Source organism: Sprattus sprattus, assembly GCF_963457725.1.
Source record: "Sprattus sprattus genome assembly, chromosome: 5".
In the NCBI taxonomy this organism is placed as follows: Eukaryota; Metazoa; Chordata; class Actinopteri; order Clupeiformes; family Clupeidae; genus Sprattus; species Sprattus sprattus.
The window spans coordinates 15073675-15095012 of NC_137924.1; positions in this window are offsets into that span (position 1 = coordinate 15073675).

Sequence of the window (21338 nt, forward strand, 5' to 3'; positions counted from 1 at the left end):
GGATCAGATGGTGACTGGCATGGCAGTAAAATCACAAATCTCACAAATGTTAAACTTCAAGTCAGTCATCAACTAAATGTGTACTGGAAAGAGGCAGAGGAGTACACAGAGACCGAACGAGAGGCCAAGACAGGATACTGTGGAGTTTAAATCAAACAAAGTAATAACACGGCCTCTCTCTTATGTCTATAAAAGTAGGCGGAGGAAGCAGCCTGACAGAGGCTAAAATATAATAGTCACAGGTCACCAAAACTGCAGCCAATATAAAAGCCATCCATAAAATAGATTGTCTATGTGAAATAAGGCTGAACTCCAGGCCCAAAGGATACCTTACAGAAGATGATCACTGGCAAATATGACCATCAAGGCCTCATCAGCATGCAAATAAAAATAGGTTCTGTATATACGTATATAATAGATCAGATACTGTCATGAGCACCGGCCCATCAAATTTCTGGAGACAGAAGGGTTGGTCAGAAGAGGAATATTAGTAACTATATCAAATATATCCCTATCAGTGGTAACATATATGGCCAGAATGAGATGGGCCAACCATATAAATTACGGTTACGGTTTTAAACATATTCTGTTTACGGGCATGATTTCAAAGTGAACAGATGTTACTGTGCCAATTATTCGACCGGGCCTCCCTACCTCAGAGCCTTTCAAGTAGAACAGTTTAATTACATTTAGTGGAATTATACAAAAATGAAGAGCTAAATGAATATCCCTCACAACATGACCTACATCTGGAAAATTATATACAAAAAGAACACCAAAAGGAAGTAGAAACATCATGCCCTGAACTAAATTATATTTACCACTCATCTGAAGTCCCATAATCAGAATTTCTGCTGGATATTTGAAGATAATCAGCTATTTAGGCCTAAATGTCTCCTGTGCATTTTTTGCTTTGGCTGCGCAAACATGCCACTTAAAATCTGGCACATGGGGGAAAGGGGGAGTGAGAATTTGGCAAAGAGCTCAGACGGAAGAGAGGCCAAGGCAATACTCCTTTATCCCTACAGTGAATATTTTATCCAGCCCTGTCAATTTAGATTGGCCATTATAAACTGACCTGAGTGCTTTAGGACCCGCTAATGAAATATGGCGCTAACCAAACTCGTGACTTAATAAACTTAAGTCACGAGTTTGCAGATTTAAAAGTCTGATGGATTCGAACTGAGATCTTGTGACAGAGTGGTCTCTCTCTCTCACTCGCACTCACTCTCGCTCTCTCCTGTGGCAGTGGTTTCACTGAGCCTGTCTCTGTACAGCTCTATCTATTATTTGGAATAACAAGGAAAACCAGCAGAGCAAAAAAAACCTTCTGCCTGATGACACTGAGTGTGTGTGACCTGAACCAGAGTGGTCTGCAGTGAGTGGAGAGCATTTCACTAATTGCACTATGCTCAGAGTAGGGGACACATTCAGACAACACACACACACACACACACACACACACACACACACACACACACACACACTCCCATCAAAGGCAGGGTAATGGTCAGTTTACAGCTGCACTCTAATTATGCTCAAAGGAGAACCTAGGCGACATTTATGGTAGTTTTCTCTGGCATTTTGTGTTCAGCTAAAGCAAGGAAACATTTTCAGTGTAATGTGAATTCTACAAAAACATTCGTGCTAGTCAGAACAGGCTACACAAAAAGGAGAGAAATCGTGCTATGCAAGAAATCAGTCCTATGCATTTACAAGTTTGCTAAGAAAATGTGCCCACTGTTCCAGGTACAATAAGTCACATTTGAAGATGGAGGAGATGAAGTCATCTTAATGTGCTTCCACTGTTTTTCCACCCTGGCCAAAATGCAGTGCCATATTGAAAGATTACACTAGGTGCCCTGATTTTACTGACGAGCAACAGGCAACAAGCAAAGCAACAAGCAACCAGCCACGTCTGCTGTGCGAAATGAATAGCTTGACAAAATCATTCACTATCAATGCTAATATGATACTTTGAGCAAGATCCTAAGAGCAAACATGGGAGGGTCAGTGCAATGCTCCCACACGGCACACAATAGCTTTAGTCCATGTGCGACAGACTTTGCTCATTCCTCGCTTTCTCAAACAAATATCGTGAGAAGGATCTGCTTAGCATTGGAGACAAATGGCTCCACATCATGCCATAGCCGCCTGTTCGGGAGAAATGTATGCTGCCAATTTGGATTTGTGAAAACACTTCACAAGTATCTGTGGTATTGTACACCAGATTTATTTAATTAATAAAAGGAGCTCAATTTCTTAAGAGCTCTACAAGGGAAATAGTTTGATTATATGAAAGGCAATCATGAAAGGCTATTTCATGAGGTATGCATTCAGCATTGAGCTCTTGGCAAAACATGGTTACTGTATTTTGTTGATCACATGGTATGCACAGCGTGTTCTTGGGGTGGTGTCTGGAAATTGGATTCACTTTGGCAGGGAGCAATGGCCAAGATACTTTGGTCTTATTGGTTCCTGCCATGACCTCCAAAAACATTGTTGGCTTATTCATTTTGAAACGCTTCTTTTGTTTTATGTTTCTGGACAGTTGCTTATATCATGGTTTAGGGATTCGAGAGACTGCACATAATTGTTGGCTTTAGCATAGGGATATCTGATCTGTGGGTGCTATAAGTGAGAACAGTTTTCATTTTCTTCAGCTTTAAGAGGAATGAGAGCTGGTGCAAAGTTAAATGATTTGCTCATGATCACGACTTCAGAAAAGCTTTCAATGAGGACATTAGAGCTAAGCCGCGGTGTGATTGTATTTGTAGTATCCGCGGGGGTGAAGGTTTAATGGCTGAGCTGATGGAGGAACGGTTATGGATTAAACCTGATAAGGATGACTTGTTGAGGGCTCAGTATCAATTACCTTTCTATCCACCCAAACCCCTTTTGACACACAAATCTGAGAAATACATTATCCATAAGACACTATCCTAATCAAGGAACAGGGCTGATTAATGTCTTACAGAGTTCATTTCTTGCACAGTTAGTTTGTCTCTTCTCTACAGAAACTAATGCCCTCTTGGCCTTTGCCTGTTTTACACATACAAGTAAAGCTATTTAATGCCATCTCACTGTATGACTGTAAACCTGGCATATAGACCACAAGCTATATTACTTTTTTTAAGTTTCGAAGCAGTGAATATCTTACATAGTGAATGCCTTTCATAAACATGCTATGAAAACATTTTTGTGACTTCTTCCTCACCCCATCATATGATCATTTTCACTCATTTTTCTATTTAAGTGCAGTAGTTCTGCAATGCATTGATGGACATACAAACTAACTGCGGTGTACACCCAGGGAACACAGAGTAGTAATTAAAATGCTCTGCTCACCTAGCTGCAGTGAGAAATGGTGGTTTAAAAGAGTGATCTAATTGCCTTGGAGAAGAGCCAGGAGTGGATTTGCTGTGGAAACCTATTTATTATGAGTTGTGATCTGCCATGGCACCGAATCAAACCAGAGATGGATTTATCTGGCACCGGTGACTACAATGGCCGAGAGTTCCAGGTTAAATAACACTCTAATAGCTCAACACGAGCCATAAAAGTGGGAATGTCTCAGCAATCAAGAAAATTGCTGGGAGAAGAACAATGAATATTCAAAAAGGTGTCCAACTGCACCATTACTTGCCGACGTTTATTGTGAGCTTCGAGAATCCTAAACAGCATGGATCAAAACACCTGGAAACTTCTGTGGCATGTCTACAGAGGCCTCGCATTCAGAGGCTGTGAACTACTGTGGACTCACGGGATTCCACAGGACATTTCCAGGGGGAGGCGCTCGCCCAGAATCTTAACACCCGGAGCGAAGCATTTCAAAACATATGTCCAAACATGCACCACAGAGCCTGATGCAATCAGCGAGATTAAAACCAGAGCCAATGAACATGACCAAATTGTCCTTAATCTGACAGGCCCATTCATCACACGCTGACAGATCCTTTCCTCTTCTCCTCACACGCACCACATTCGTTCCACCGCGCTGCTCTTGAATCTTTTCTTTCTTTTTTTGCCCAAAAATGAAAACAATGGTTTCACCACATTTCAGAGGGCCTGCCTTGACTCATCGATTCTGCCCGACGAAAAAAAAATGAAATCTCATAATGCGCGACATCCATTTATTAATGCCAGTACTTTCTTTTTGGAAAGTTCTAGGCCTGACCTTTGCTGGGTGCACAGGGGAAACTATCAGATGGGTGTCTGCCACAGAAGGTCTAGCGAGGTCAACACCCATCATACTGCTTAATAGATATCGAGTAATTTGTATCTGTGTGAAAAAGATATGTAAAAACAAAAAGCATGCTTAATATCTTTGAGCAGAACAAACAATACTCTTATAGAGAAATTATATAGGCATGCATTTTGCACACAAAAACAACAAACTAAAAAGTGGAGTCACTGAAATTCAAACAATTAATTCTATATTTTCGCTTCGATGCCGCCGTCAATAAGCAATGGTAATCAAATATTTAACTCCTGGTCCTTATATCCTAATTAGCTGTATTTACTTTGGCAATAATCACTTTCAATTTCACGCCATTTTCACTCTGAGTTAATTAAAAGAGGAATGTTAATTTGCACACTTACAGCCCCACTCCGCCACCCACTGATCCCCCTCACCTGTGCAAGAGCAGACTGCAGAGAGGGGCTGTGGGCTGTCACAGCAGCGTCCTTTAAAGACACCAAAGTAATTGCAGTGAGGAAACCATCAGAGACCTCTCAGAGCATTGAATATATATTGTAGTTCAAAGTAAGATCCCAATGAGCAAAATGGCTCTCTGTTTATTGTGGATGATGTATCTGCTTTGAATAATAACACACAGCTGTGTTTTAGGCTGCTAATTAATTATAATGGCTTTATTGTTTGTGACAGCTTTTAGAGAAACAGTTAATGAATAAATAATCGGTGGCCTTTTCAGCGAATTCATCTCCAGTAATATCTTCGCATTAATTTAGTTTGGCTCCATATGGGAGTGTAAATCCAGTACAACTTGAAAAGCCCAAATCAATATTTACACAATATTTTCACACGAGACAATAATCATGTAATACAACCAGCCTTGCAATAGAACATGTCCTTGTATTGAGGACAGCAACAAAACCTGACTGCTGAAACCCAGGACTGAACAGAGCTGACCTGACCGAAAATAGGTCAATGTCTGTTGAACGTGAGGAATAAATGAAAGCCTTCCCCAAACCACAGCTGCTTAAAAGGAAAGGAGATGGAAAAGAAAAGTATTTTTTTTTCGTGTTTTTAGCCAGACTGACTTGCCTTCAACTGTTCTCAGCAGGCTTCTCAACAAAGCCGTAGTTTAGGCCGTATGGTCATTTGAGATAATGTTCTGTGACTCCACTACCAAAGAACATCTGCAGCCATTATCAAAGGTCTACCAAAAACTCGAAGCACGTCACAGAAGTCGGACTTGCCCAGAAAAGTCTTTTATCAGGAGCTGTGGGTGAAGTCTGCTACTAAGGGAGAAAAAAAAAATCTACATTTTGGCTCCTTTCCTTTAGTACTTGGGGGCACTTGATATGAGCGTCAACCAAAACACCCCCCAAAAAAATGTCACTTGTCAAACTCACTCCACTTAAGCCGGCTGACTACTTAGTGGCAGAACTTTTTGGTTGAGCCGCTAAAAATTTGACTGTTAGCCTTCCGTCTGAAGCTCGCCTTGCGCCTATTCAGCTTGGTCTTCATTAGAGGTACGAGCAGAAAAAATAAAAATAAAGAGCGAAAAACACCTCATCCCCACGGAGGCATGACATGTGTGGAGTACTGAGTTCCCACTGCTGCTGCCCAGGCCTGTTTCATAGTGGCACACTCTCTGATTGATGTTTTTATGAGTAAGACCTTGCACCGTTTCCCCCCCTGGACTAGGTTTCTGCTTCCTGGCATCAATCACATGTCATTTCAATCCCTGCACCACAGCGTGACAGAAATCCTGTAAAGGTGATCTATGTACGGCAGTGTGCGTGCATGTGTGTGTGTGTGTGTGTGTGGGTGTGTGTGTGTGCATGTGTGTGTGTGTGTTAAGTAATTATTAAGTATCCAGTTTCTCTAATAAATCATTCACATTGCCTCCTTCTTTCTTCCCTCTCTCACCTAGCTCTCTCTCTCTCTCTCTCTCTCTCTCTCTCTCTCTCTCTCTCTTTCCTAAAGTAATATCCACACAACACTTATCATAGCCATTGTTTCATCATCCCACAGTTCTTCCGAGTCTCAGCTAAGTTGTATCATAGTTACATAGTATGAGGGAGGGAAGGAGCAAGCAGAAAAGGAGAAAGAGAGAGAGGTGGAGATGGCGTGAGGTTGTGTGGCAGGTCCTTCCAAGCCAGGGAACCTTGGGCTGCCTGGGCGTTAATGAGAATCCAGCCATCAATCAGGAAGCGGAGGGAGATGACTGTAAATAAGGCAGTGATTACAGATGTGCCAGTGACAGGAGGGGGGGGCCCCGCCGCTCCCAAACCCCCCACCACCCCTCCGTCGTCTGAGCTGTGTAAACACAAGTCAAGGTGACAGGGGTCGGGGCAGCTCTCCGGCTTTATTGGAAACCGACACTAGCGGCAAGATGCTCACAGTCAGCACACTGGCAACAACACTGATGGATGGAGACTCAACTTTTTTCTTCTTCTTCTTCTTGTGGTGGAGTAGATTGAGCCTTTCTTAAAACTGTCCAAACTGTTCTCAAGGTCATGATGGGTTGTTCAATCTTGGTGTTGTAAGAGGCGGGTTTTATTAAATGCATTGTAGAATACAACACTTTAATGACCTCAAAATTCCCAGTGGAGAAAACCTGTTAAATTATCAACCAAAAAAAAAAGAAGGCTATTGAACTAAAACACTCTGACTGTAACAGAAGCTCGTAGACTCTCTAGCAGTACATTTCCTCACAGGAAAATAATGCTATAATGAAATGAGACAGAAACTCCTCAATGGAAAAGCACTAATAAGCATTTGGACCAGAATACTTACGATACCTCATTCCCCGTCTTAGAAGTGGTCCACAATTAAAATGCATTTGCAAAGCAGGTCTACCATTCAGGGTGCAAACTGATTTTGTTGATATTGATGCAGAATGGTTTTCGTGCCTGTGACAGTGTTAATCGGTGTGTGAATCGGTGTGTGAGTGTGTGTATGTATGTGTGTGTGGATGGATGAGAGTAGTGTATGTCAGTGTGTGTGTGTGTGTGTGTAAGCAGGGCTTGGTACAGAGGGAAGGATAGAGAAGGTTATAAGGACAAATTACAACCTGGTCAGGTCATTTTGCATGCATAAAGCTAAAAACAAGAAAAAATACATAAACATGTCTAGTGTTTAGGAGTGGAGCTGGTCCATAAACAAATGTAATGACACTGCAATATATTTATCCAAAAAAGTAAACTCGGTTTACCTCAAACGCTTCACATTTTATTTCTTCCGTTTCTGAAATAATGCATTATTAACTACCCCTGTGCAAATTCTGTGTTTTCTAAAACACGTTGAAAAAGAATGTCTAAACAACATACTTATTATAAAACAACACTGCACTGCAATATTTGTGGTGTCTAGTCAGAGGCCCTGAGGACAGAAAGGCAAACCTGCATACACTTCATAAGAGGATACACGGCAGCCTAACCATTTCCAATGTAAATCATTTTATGCTCTAAGATAATTGGACAATAAGTCCACCATAATTGTGCATTTAAATACATTTAAGATAAGCTATAGAGTTGGGTTGTCTTTTTTTCTCCAGAGAATAGTAATTATTAAGCAGTCAACATTTCATATCTGAAAATGCAGAAAGGGAGGGGGGGATAAAATATCATGGGATATCAGAGGGTGGTAATGAAACAAGTCAAGTAGAACAATGTAATAGTGTTTACCAAGTAAATCGCCTTAAGACATAGCTAAATCAGAGGTTCAGCAAATAGTATTTATCTTCAGCATCCAATAAATTATACAAAAACATTTCCCCATTTCTGTTGGGTTGAGAGTAGCCTGCAGAACATTGCAAGAAGGGAAACAGACTGCATACGACATCAATATCATTTAGACATAATTCAGTCCAGACCAAAAAACAACAACATTTGTTCACTCAGTTAAAAAACAATGGGGCTGAGGGCTCTAATTTGGAGCCGGTAACATGAGGGGAACTGCCAACAATACCCCAGTGGAATGCTCTCTTCTGGTCTAACACGGGTGATAACATAATTTCCTATTGCCACTAAATTGCCACATTTTGAAAGCCCACTCTGCCACTCTGGGTGTGCATTCCTGATGTGGGTAGGTCGGCAACATTTCAACTACAAAGTCTGGATCAAACCGGTCACAACACATATACACAACACCCAACCCATCCTCATATACACAACACCCAATCCATCCACATATACACAACACCCAACCCATCCTCATATACACAACACCCAACCCATCCTCATATACACAACACCCAACCCATCCTCATATACACAACACCCAACCCATCCACATATACACAACACCCAACCCATCCACATATACACAACTCCCAATCCATCCACATATACACAACTCCCAATCCATCCACATATACACAACTCCCAATCCATCCACATATACACAACTCCCAATCCATCCACATATACACAACTCCCAATCCATCCACATATACACAACTCGCAATCCATCCACATACACAACACCCAATAGCCTACATCCACATACACACAAGCCCCAATCCATCCACATAAATAGCACATTTCAAATGTACATATTAGATATTTCCCATTTACAGCAGAACTAAACGGTGCACACAAACCAAAATAAACATAACAAGGTGATCAGATAATACCCATTCCCCCTGCTGGCATTGCTTGTAGTGTCAATGATTCGCTTGTCCGGTGCATTTTACTGAAGCAACTATGTACTCTCCCTCATGTAAGAAAACTTTGAGACAATAATGTGTAATGACATCGCAAATGGAATCCATGGAATTGCTGATCAAGTCACATAAAAGCAGACATCTATTTTTCCCTGCATCAGTGCATCTTTCCACTACGAAAGCATCTAATCCTGGTGTTGTTAGATGTGTTTTTCAGCTGGGCTTACTTCTAATTACTGGAAATGCACAGTCAAGACTGTAAGCTGGCAAATTCTCCATTCTCCACTGTGGTGTAACAACTGCAAGACTACAACTATAAGAACAAATTAAGTCACGACAACAATTTTAAAAATGCAATGAGACCAATGGTGATTAGCACTCAATCGCTTGAATTTGATTCCTTGAGCATAATATTATGTCTTCTCTTCAATGGCACGAAGCTTAACTCTTACCGCAATCTACAACAGTACCTTTCTAGCTAGCCATGGGCACTAAGCCACCAACAAACAGAAAATTAGCCAAAGTTGCAGGCAGTGTAGTTGCAGTGTAACATTTTAGCTACCAGATTCTCGTGTATTTTAATTCTTACAAAATCCAACCATGTCTTCTGAGGTCTAATTCCACCTGATATCATGGAAGGTTCATACATCAAGTACATGTAAAAACAAAAACAACAGTGTCCAAAAAACACTGGGCTACTACAACTGGGCTTGCTAATATTTCAAGCTCTGAGGATTACACAAAACCAAAACAGAGGAGTTCAAGATGGCTGCCACCGAAGCAGTGGTAGGTAGTAATGTGCTACGTTTACTCTGTTGCATGTACTAATATTTAAACTAATATTGTATGTAATATTTTTCATTTAAGTCAACAAAAAAAAAGTATTTATACTGATTTACATTAGGCTACACAAGCCTTGTTGCCTTTATGTAATATTATTTGTATTCATACATGCAAAGCTTCTAGCCTACAATGTCAACTGCTTTGGCTTAATAAACATATATGTAGATGCCGCATTGGCCACTGGTTTATATGTCAACGGCACAGCTATATTGAACAAGGGAACTTGAGAGTCAAAGTATAGTATGATTTGTAGTTCCCCCCCGAACTCAAGACTCAACCCATACCTCAAAGCATTTCCACTAAGGGCACCCAAATGGCCAGCAGCAGCCCTCCAGGATACAATTTATGTAAATTATATTTATTATTATATTTTGACATTTTATAGTTTGGGCATAACCCCACATTTTAATAAAATACATATACCTCATAGGTGTTACTCACTACTTGAATACTGATTTTATGAGATACATTTTTCATTCTTACTCAAGTCATTATTTTTAATTAATGAATTACCTAAGATGCCACCTAAGAACCTACGCGATGCGCTTTCAACTCTTAAATCTGTTATAATGGGTGAGAGAATCACATGGGGGATAGTATTTGGGATTATGTCAATTGCAACATGCGTTGATGCTATTGGATCATGAGTTTGGTTTGCAGTTTACACGCAATTGACTTGATTTACACACTATTGATGTGCAGCGGCTCTCTCTGGGTCAACATTTGAGGTAAGGACAATGGGACAATAATTGTTGAGTATGTGATATTTCCCCTCAAACCATTTCCTTAAAGAAGCACTCTAGTCCGCTAAAGTGTCTTGTGTCATTAAACATCAGAGAGAGAGCCCTGCCAGTCCATCTGGTTGGCTGGAAACCTAAAAAGGCAGGCTGGGGCCCCCCTGCAGATTCAGTGGGAGTTCAGAGAGAGTGCTTTAGACTTTTCCTATTTCAGTATGCAGCCTAGCATGCAGCCTTGTGTTTAGAGGGACCGAAAGGGCTGAAGTCGCTGAGGAACAGATGCAGCTCTGAATTCCCCCCGGGACCCAATACCCTCCCCCCCATCTAACGTCGACACTGTAAAGATCATTGGTCCTGCCGCCGCCTGGGACTACCCTGGCAGAGGTGCGATAAAAATAAATAAATCAAGTTCGGTATTGGGAGAGATGAAGTGTGTCACGCTGTCACAGTAAACTGAATGAATTGTGCATTGGCGGAGAGGGACTTTGATACAGTTTTGTTTACATTGCTTTTTTGCGCTCTCTGGGAGACAGTGTACCTAGAGCAGTAATGGCACATTTCCCCTCCCTTGCTCGCACCCCGCAGAGAAGACTCCATTTTTTCCCCAAGGGAGCACACTGTCGCAAGTCTTTTACCATCTAGTGATACATGTTGGCCAAGACGACGATGGAATACATTTACATCTGAATGACCTCTTTGCATGCTTAAATGCTGAGTTCGCTGTAATCGCTGCCTTTGTTTTCTGTGCTATTTTTCACCTCTTTTGCAGCTCATTTATTTACTTAACTGCAAATTTTTCTTGCGACGCTAAGGGCAAAAAAAGGACCAATGCAGACACATTTCCGGACAAGTACTTCTAGAAACAGAAAACAGAGAGGAAAATGTACAAACATAAAACACACAAAAAAAAAGCACAGACACAGTTTAAACATTCAGCTTCATCAGTCACTTCAGCGTGCATGACACGGAAAGATTTGCCATTTCCATTTTTTCTCATTCGGGCCAAGCGTGGGTCTTAACGGCACCCCTTCTAGAGGACGCATTAGCATCGTAGATCAGATGCATCCCTGCAGGTGGGCTGCATCTCAGCGGCGCTCCTGTGTGGCTGCGCGCTGAAGCAGGAGTCCCACTGTGGCCGTCACCCTCAGCAGAGCTAATCTCACAGCCACACGCTAAAGCCCCCAAACTAGCTTTACATGGTGGCCTGCCTCGCCTTCCCTGGCCCGGCGTCTCGGCCGCCTCATCTCCATAAACATGAGCCAGCTTTGCCAGGCTGGCAGAAGCATGCAAACACACACTCACGCAGAGCACACACACAAACACACACTCAAACAGAGCACACACACACACACACACACACACACACACACACACACACACACACACACACACACACACACACACACACACACACACACACACACACAGGAAGTCCCTGTTCCATTCCTCTTATTCATCTCTCCCTCATATACTCTCCCTCCCTCTTACTTTATCTCACTGTTGTTCCCTCACTGACTCCCTCCCTCCTTCCCTCTCTCTCTCGCTCGCTCACTCACTCACTCTGCTCCACAGTCCCAAAGGCCATGCCCAGCAGATGCATCGATTCCTCCCCCCCTTTCTTAAATAGCAGCTCATGCAGAAAGACTGGAGCACACTCCACCTCCCTTGCTCTCTCTCTCTCTCTCTCTCTCTCCATCGCTCTCTCCATCCCCTGGCGTGAACTCTGTGCTCCATTTCCAGCGTGTCCGCGGCAGCGGGGCCTGAGCTGAATAATTTGCTGATGTGTTTGGATGGGCCCTCATCTGCCCTCCGTCTCTCCATGCTGGTGCTAATCATGACAGGAGGAGCGATAATGACACGCAGTGGCCGGCGTGATCTATACAGATGACTGCAGGATGTCACTGGTGGAGTCTCTCGGTGTCATTAGCATCCATCAGGTGGAATTACCGGGGCGAAGCCCCTCAGAACAATGTGTGCCATTATCAGCACTGAGGCTGGACATGTGCTTCTGCTGAAACAGAGCACAAAATGAGGGACCATCTGCCCACTCCTTTGGGTCAGGCGCCATGCTTCAGGCTTCTGTCTCACCACGCCAGGGTTGGCCATGTGATCGTATCTATCCAACTGCAGGAAAATAAATGTTGACACACCCGAGCGTTTGTTCAAGAAAACGGTCTTCCTTTAAAAGCAGTATGTCACGCCTGTGCAATCAGCAGATTTCTCATTATCACGTGGCATCAAATATTTATTTCTTTAATGGATCTGGGTGAGAAAGCACTGTCAAAACGAATGTGTCGTGATTAAGCAGGAAACATCTAAAAAAAAACATTAATACTGCATGCTCGTTTCTTTTTCCCCCTGGTGAGGGTTGTTTGAACAGCTCTGCTGCATTTGCATAAGGAGAGACTAGGGGGAAAGAAAAAAATGCTTTAAGGTGACAAGTGGTAAAGAGCCCCCCTCCTCCCAGCAAAGAGTCACAACCTAAAATATTAACAAAGCTGTGTATCTGGCAAATGATCAGCTTAAGAGCATGGCCGGAGGAGCACACACTGTAGGCAGGGGTCTGATTACTCTGGCTTTGGAGCTTTGGGCAGAGTGCCGCGCAGAGATGAAAGGGAGAGTTAAAATGTGCAGGCAGGAGTGGAAGAATGGAAGAAAGGCTGGGGAGGTATTAATAGAAATGTTGATGCTTCATCATTATTAGTCGAATGATGGTTCAGTAGGTTTAATGATATTTTTCCAAATCAATTTAGTACGGGTATAAATGAAACAGACTGGCTGACAGACAATAAGTCATGCAAAACTCATTAGGCGTTTCTACTGTGGGCAATAGTTATTGCGTTTAACCGTAATGCAGATTACTTGATAATGGCTTATTAAGTCCAAAGTTCAGCGCGGTTCCGAAAATTAATTTCAGGCAGAGCCCAGACATCCCTGTAACATTTAGATATGGCGGCTAGCTTAATTGCGTGACAAACAGACACAGTAGTGCAACATGACAGAGGAATTCATTCAAATCACTTAAGCCTTTCATGATGTCAGTTGTGGGGAGCCAAGCTAAATTGCTTGTGAAGCATTAGGAAACTCATGAATACACCAATAACGGTCCTGCATTAATATAACAGTGTGTTGTCTTTAAACCACAGCTCATTATTCTTAACAGCACAAAATGTGTATTAGTGACTTTTACAGTCGTCAAAGGTGTTAAAGAATATTATTCATGACACAGCTCATATGCCCAAAAATACAGTGGCCTAATTAAGCATGGGTGCGCTGAAGTAAAAGTGTAATGAAAAATCCATGTTCATTCTTGTGTAAAAGCATTACAGTGTTACAGTCCATAAACACTTTACAATCGGCATATGTAAAAGCCTCCCCACTTGGCCTTGGCAAAGTTCAGGGCACCATTATGAGACAGGCAATGAGACAACTGTGCAACACTAAGGAAACAAATACCAACCATAATCTGCGCTGCAGCAATTCCTATTACAGTCAACATGAACAGGAAGGAATCAAGTGAAAGTAGCTAATGTGATTCTCAACCTTTGGGCAGAAGCTGATTGTGTGGTGGTTTCACTGATGGTTTTCACATCCTCACTCTATCTAGATCTTACAAGTTGAAAAGGGTCTAGGCACAGACTTTCCATTACAATTTCTTCCTCGTGTGCTACTTAGCAACTCCATCTTTTTTAAAAGACCGGCCCTGAAGGCACAGAGGACCAAAGTCACAGAGTGCACAATATTCATCTGGCCTTCAACCATCCAAAAAAGGTACAAAACAAACAAACTAATTGTGATTTCAAGCAGCCCACTTATTCAAGCAGACGCAGGTGCGCAGGCTTTTGAATTTGGTGCCGTCTCTGATCAGAGCAGACAATGCCCAAATAAAACACACCTCTATTCAAATGTTTTCCATTCTGATAGCACCCAAGCACACATCCTAAAACACACACACACACACACAAACACACACACACCCTAACACACACACACACACACACCAGGGTTATAGGCGCACGGTGTCAGATCACCACACTTCAGAAATAAGCGCGAAAGGACATCATCATGCCAAAACACAGCTCATTAAACACTATTAGCTAGCCATTTCAGCAAATTGAATCCCCTCTCGACTCTGGTTAGCGAACAGCTTTTGGGTCACAGCTAAAGAGGAGGGTAAAAGGCAGGCAAATGAGACTGGGGCTCATCTCCTAATGGGGCTTTTGGGATGCAGATCAGATGTTCAGTTGTTGTTAATGATTACAGGGCAAGTCTGGAACATAATCATAAGAGAGGACCTTGAGGGAGGGGAGGGCAGGGATGATGTTTGAGGAGCCTCGTTCACCTGCAGCACTCAGATCGTACAAGGAAGCAGACCTATTTTTACTGAGAGGCATGATGGGAAAGGGACACCAGCTCAACCAGCTGAATTGATGCGCTGTGGCTGCTGCGCTAAAGATGGAGCAGGTGTATTTATTTATTTATTTTTTACACATTAAGAAAGCTAATTGCGTTTTGATTTTCCAAGCGTGACCAATGAAATTAATGCTGAATTGCCCCCTTCTCAACGCGTAATGAACCGTGAAATGTTATAACAAATCAAATTTGTCTTAAAACCGCCGCGGTGGAATGTTAGTCAGCAGCGTAAAGGCCAATGCATATGCTGAGGCTTTTTTTTAGTGCAAGTTTGGAGAAGTTGCAGTGTGCAGGGGGGACAAAAAGCAATTACACATCAGAAACTGACAAAATGGTGCTTTCATCCAGCAGAAAATGAATGCTGATGCAGTTTACTTGAGCAGCTTATACACGCAGATAATCTCCGGACTCAGGAACTCAAGAGTTGATGTACCCAGAGTACACTTGCATTCCTTGCAAAGAGGCATGCCTTGCGGTCAGCCATTTTATCAGAGTAAATAGAGGGAATGCTAACCAATACTCTGCTTGCTGCAGTGTAGGCTTTATGTTAGAAGCAAGGCACAGATAGATCTGATCTATATCTGGCATTCAATCTCCAACTCTATTCTGTGCTCTTTAGTAGCTATGAATGTCCAGCACATCTTCATAATTCTGGTGTTACTTATACGTTGTATAATAAATGTATTCTGATCACTCCATCTGTGTGGACCCACTGACATGCACACAGGGATTTCAGTAGGAGCGGAGAGCGTCTGTGTTTCTTGTGAATGACGTCAGTGCTGTTCCCTGAGGATGTGTTCTCTGGACAGACTGCTCAGCTCCACAGAGGGTCGACTGAACGCCATGCACTGGTGTTAGTCATACCCACGAAATAGGATTGTCGCTGCCATCCAGCACCGCGGATCAGTTTAATGCTTAGACTTTGCTCAATCTGAGGTCACCCCTAAATGGAAGTCACTGGCTAACTTTTTTGAACCTGCAAAGAAAAAGAGAGCAAAGCAGAGAAGACATTAAACCTTCTGTTTACATTGTCTGGTGTTACAATAGAATGGCTGGTCATAAAATTAACCAGGCCAGTAAGTGTAGCAAGCTACATGGAAGTCTCAGTTTCTGTAAATATTGATACAACATGGCTAATTAAAGTATTATATAAATATATGCTCACACAAGTATAAATTAAGATATAACAATGTCCTACAAATCAAATAAATCTGAACCATTCTACCTGCCTTTTTTTCTATAGCATTCTATAGAGGAACAAAATCCAGAAGTTTCTCAAGGGAAGAATGTAGTGGCATTGTCAAAGACAACAAAGCTAACTGAAAGGCACTTGAAGAAACCACTAGACTCACAAAGAAACATCCTTGCTCACTTCACAGCTTTTATAAAGTGTTGACACAACATTTCAAACCACTTAAAGTGAAGCTGGCGTTAAATATCGACGATGATTGAAACATCGAAGACCATTTTTCACCACAGGGGGGAAAAGAAGAAAGATAATAGCTCATTTTGACAAGTCAAAGTTGAGTAGAGGCATTCAGCCAGCCATCAATAAGGAAACATTTTTGCCCATTCAGTTTTCAATGGGACAAAATGGCTTTTAATACCACACAAAATAGAGTGCATGTCCTTGGTTTCAAACTAAACGAAAAGTACAATAGTGGCCCCTGAAATGACAGGCTCATATCAAATCTTGACAGACTACCATGCAGGGCCATCTTTTCCTGGAGTGGGGATGAAATGATGACATTCAGGAGCCTGTTTGCAGCACTGATGTCTGGAGCCTCCGTTCTGACACCCCCATAAATCAGAATGACTTTGCAGAGTCAGACTAATGGAGGCAAAACAGAAGATTAATATGGCTCAAGGTTTTGATAAAGGTTAATTTGGTAAAAGTATGCATCCGTTTGAGGCAATTACCACCAGTGATCTGGAGGTACCTGCAGAATTAGGGTTGCTATGGATACCTGCCGAGCTGGTAATGGGAATGTTTCCCTGCATGACAGCGTCTTGAATTTATTCATTACCCCTCTATTTACCAATCCAAAATCCACAATACCAGACTGGAAAACGAAACAGGCCTTTGACCTGCCCATGAGGTATAGGGGTGGGAAAACGTCCACAGAATCACCAAAACAAGCAAACTCCATATTAAAAAGGTCCCCTCTTATAATCTCAAAAGGGGTTGCCATATATGTATTGTAAATTAGATGGCTCATAATCTGTCATACATGTGACACACACGCACACCTCCAAAGCCTTTTACCATACCCTTTTAAGGCAGAGTAGCAATTCATTACTTCTCCAAGGTCACAACAATGGAATCAGAGACAGTAACTGATCTGATGTGCTTCTGAGGGTGTCAATAGTCTCCCGTGAGCGTATGAAGATTTTAGATAATTGAATGTTTTTATATCTTCCGCAAACTAATAACGGAACTGGGGAACAGCAGTGGTGAAATGTGATCTGCCAACGCAACACAAGGGGGAGAAACAATCCTCATATTGGGATTATTGAAGCCTTCCAGGGTTTGTTTGCCTCTTTAAATGACTGCATTAATCATAGCCAGGCTAAATTACCTCCTCCAGAGATAGAGAAACTGGCAAACAACGCAACAGAGACATCACATCCGAGAAGTTACTCCTGAGGTGTCAGCAAGCAAATTGAAAAATGTAACTTCTGATAAAGCACACCAGTGCTCAGAGGAAATGTGTACTTGATAAGTTTGCAAGGCCTTGTATATAAATCAGAACCAAAATGAGAGACACACACAAAACAGAGAACCACAAAGGTTCCTCCAAAACATTACGTAAAGAATGTTAACCGTCTTTTGTTACAACGCATAGCATTGTCCTAAAAGTTTGATGTTGGAAAGATATATGCCAGAGTTCCCTAATTGCTTCAAATCATCACTCATAGTATGGTTTCACTGCTGTTTATATGGGAAATATTCACATGAAGTCCTTGGTCTAGTATTACCTCCAAGTTCTTCAGTGCCAGACTAGTGAATGCTATGAATGAGCCCACTTTTATTCACATGTCCAGGATGTTTGTGTGTGCATGTGTGAGTGTGTGTGCGAGTGTGTGTGTGCGAGTGTGTGTGTGTGTGAGTGTGTGTGTGTGTGTGAGTGTGTGTGTGTGTGAGTGTGTGTGAGTGAGTGTGTGTGAGTGAGTGTGTGTGAGTGAGTGTGTGTGAGTGAGTGTGTGTGAGTGAGTGTGTGTGAGTGAGTGAGTGAGTGAGTGAGTGAGTGTGTGTGAGTGAGAGTGTGAGTGTGAGTGTGTGTGAGTGTGAGTGAGTGTGAGTGAGTGAGTGTGAGTGTGAGTGAGTGAGTGTGAGTGTGTGTGAGTGAGTGTGAGTGTGAGTGTGTGTGAGTGAGTGAGTGTGAGTGAGTGTGTGAGTGTGTGTGTGTGAGAGAGAGAGAGCTCATGAGCATGCATACGCATGTGGTGTACGTGCATGTGTACGCCTGTGGGAAAACAGCAAAATTTCCGTGCATCAATTAGACCTGCTTGATGAACACAGAATGACAATAAACATGAATAATCTAGAGACCAATTACTCTTCCAACAGGGCTACAAGGTCACAGAAAATAAATGTTTTCCCACAGGCACTGGTACGAGCCACGTTGGTGTACCCACACTCATCCTGCCTCTACCCTTCTGCGTCTCAAAACATGGGCATGATCCCCTGCAGCACCCAAAGCATTGTCTTTTAATTCAGCTTACGTAGACCAGCTCACTTACCTCGAGGCGGAGATACAGTGGATTCTGCCCTCATTGCTCCTGAAACTAGACACACAGGAAACACAAGAGCAGTGTGGTTAGTGAAACAAACATCATAAAGTCAAGAGGTTATCTGAAGAGGGATTTAAAACGATGCTCTATGTAGTCACTAAGTGGGATACTTCCTTGAGCTAACTAACTACACAGGATGCCAATGTGGCTTTAAATCAGCCAGTAATGTAAGTCAGAAAGTATTTCTGAAAATGTCCAGTAAACTTCTAGCAAGATACCATACCGCCAGTCACTTTCAATCCCTTTACATTCTTATTAGGAGGTTGACAAAATATACTGCTGTGACACATTTTGAGGCTAGCATTCTTGTTCATCCCCGCCGTGCTTATGCAGAACTTAAACCACAGGCTCAGGATATAGCAAAGTCACCTTTTAGTGCATCCGTGCAACACAGACTAATGTGCCCTGTGATTGTTATTAAATGTATTTGTCCATACAAAGAAAAATCAAATTGATTTTTTTTTTCTTTACTTTATCTTCACAGCTGTGACTCCATTAAGTCTGGGGAGTTTTAATTAAACTCCCCACACTAGCAGCCACAGATAAAGTCTTCACAACTTAATGCCCCGTCAGCCGCTGCAGTAGAGGTGGAGAGGGATCGGCGGCGAAAGGTTATTTCCACACGGCGGTGAGGTGATCTGCTTCAGTGCGCGCAGATCACTCATTAATTAAAGAGTTACTGAAAACATTGCCATGAACTCATGTGACATAGCCAGAGTGGAGGGAGAGAGAGAGAGGCAAAAAGGAAGAAGAAGAAAAAAGAATTCAGAACTCAGAAAGCTTCCCGTAAAATGGAAAGGGGAAAAATAAACGAACCTGAGAAAAGTGACCTGGGGGGGTAAAAAAAATTATCTTTCGCTGTTCAATATAACAAAAGATTACTTGGAAGTTCTCTGATTGTGAGTCTTTGAGAGTAAATTCCGTTTGAAACCTCAGTCGGCCATGTACGCCCAAGAACATCAAAGAGTGTTTTGGTGGAACGAGTGTCTTGATAAAAAACAATTTGCAGACTTTTCAATTAATTATTCATTGCAAGAAAAATGTACTGATTGCTTTGTAAACAGATGAGATCAGCAAATAATTAACTATATTTTGCTAAATGTCATGCAGTTTAATCCACGCCAAGAGGTTTCCATCATTGTGCTCCTATACCCTATTTAGATGCATTTCCTCTGTGGCTTCAACTCGTTATACACCAAAGAATCGGATAGCGTTAAAACACATATTCAACCATGAAGACTAGGACCCAGCTTTGATGACATCTCATTGTGAACGCCATGGTGTTGTGTAGTCTACATTTCTTAATGGTTTGCTTTCCCTGTGGGCTAGATATTGTAACTGAAACAACACATTTCTTTAATGCACAAGTTCTTAATAGGGGTGGGGAGTCTCACTACATCACTGCCAAAGAGTCCTGAAAAGCTTTGCTAATATGACAACATTCACTGATGTTGAATGAGAACAACAGTGTTTGATGCACTGTAATCACAAACAGCGAGGCTTTGCCTTTTCTCTGTCTGTGTGCGGTTGACACATCATAGTGCAGACTTTCTGTCCTTTTCCTCCTCCCCTCTCCGGTCCCCTGGGAACATCTTCATGTTTGGTGACATTTTACAAGAAGAGCTATTTTAAGATTTAAAACACAGCCTTTCCAATGCTTTTTTTCCCTCATGTCATGTTTCTGAGACAACCAGACTGAAACAACATTCACTACGTTTCACTGTGCTCATTGGATGCTCCAATGGGATGTTTCCAATATTTGAATATTGAGCTTAATTCAATTTGAAGTTACTGGATCAGCCACAAACCAATCAAAGGATGCATTAGCCAGAAGAGAGTAAGGCAGTGGCCATTTGCATTTACATCTATTCATTTAGCAAACACTTTTACCCAAAGCAAATTACAGCACCGATTAGGCCTCCATTTTCAATCAGTGTGCGTGCTCCCTGGGTAGCCAACCCATGACCTTTGTACTGTTAGCACCATGCTACAGGAGAACAATAATAGACAAATGAAAGAGATTTTCATTTTGAACTCTCTCTCCTCCACCATGATCACTGCACAACAACGCTTTGGGGAAATACACCACCTCGGTGCGGTGTGTTGCTGGTTCGACTACTGGATTCATCAACTATTGGATACGCTAGAGTGTAACTTTATGTGGAGTCTCAACCACAGCTGAAGGGATTTCAAGGAAACTTTTAATAGATGGATAGCATCTGTCCAACAGGATGAGGAACATGATATCCGACCTCTCCCCTCCTCTTTACACCTGCTCCCACACATGTGTTTTCAAAAGAACCTACTCTGGACTAGGTACTTCTGCTTCTGCTTCAGCCCTGAAACTTCTGGATAAAATATATATACACACAAATGATGATATACATGATAATATTTGAACCAGAGGTTATGCAGCAAATAGAGCAAAATATATTATAACTTACTTACAGAGTTGGCTCGTTGAGGTTGAGTGTCAGCTGAAATATAGGTTTTTTTTCTAACTTTACTCTGTGTTTCACTACGGGAATCATCTTGGGCATGACCAGCCACAGAAGCTCCAATGACATCACGTCTGCTCATGACAGACTGGTCGACCTGTTACCAGGCTCCGCCCCTGCCCATGGCATCAATCAACTTCCCTGATAGGGTTATGACGTTTTCTTCCCATGAAGATCTACAAGCTAAGTCCACA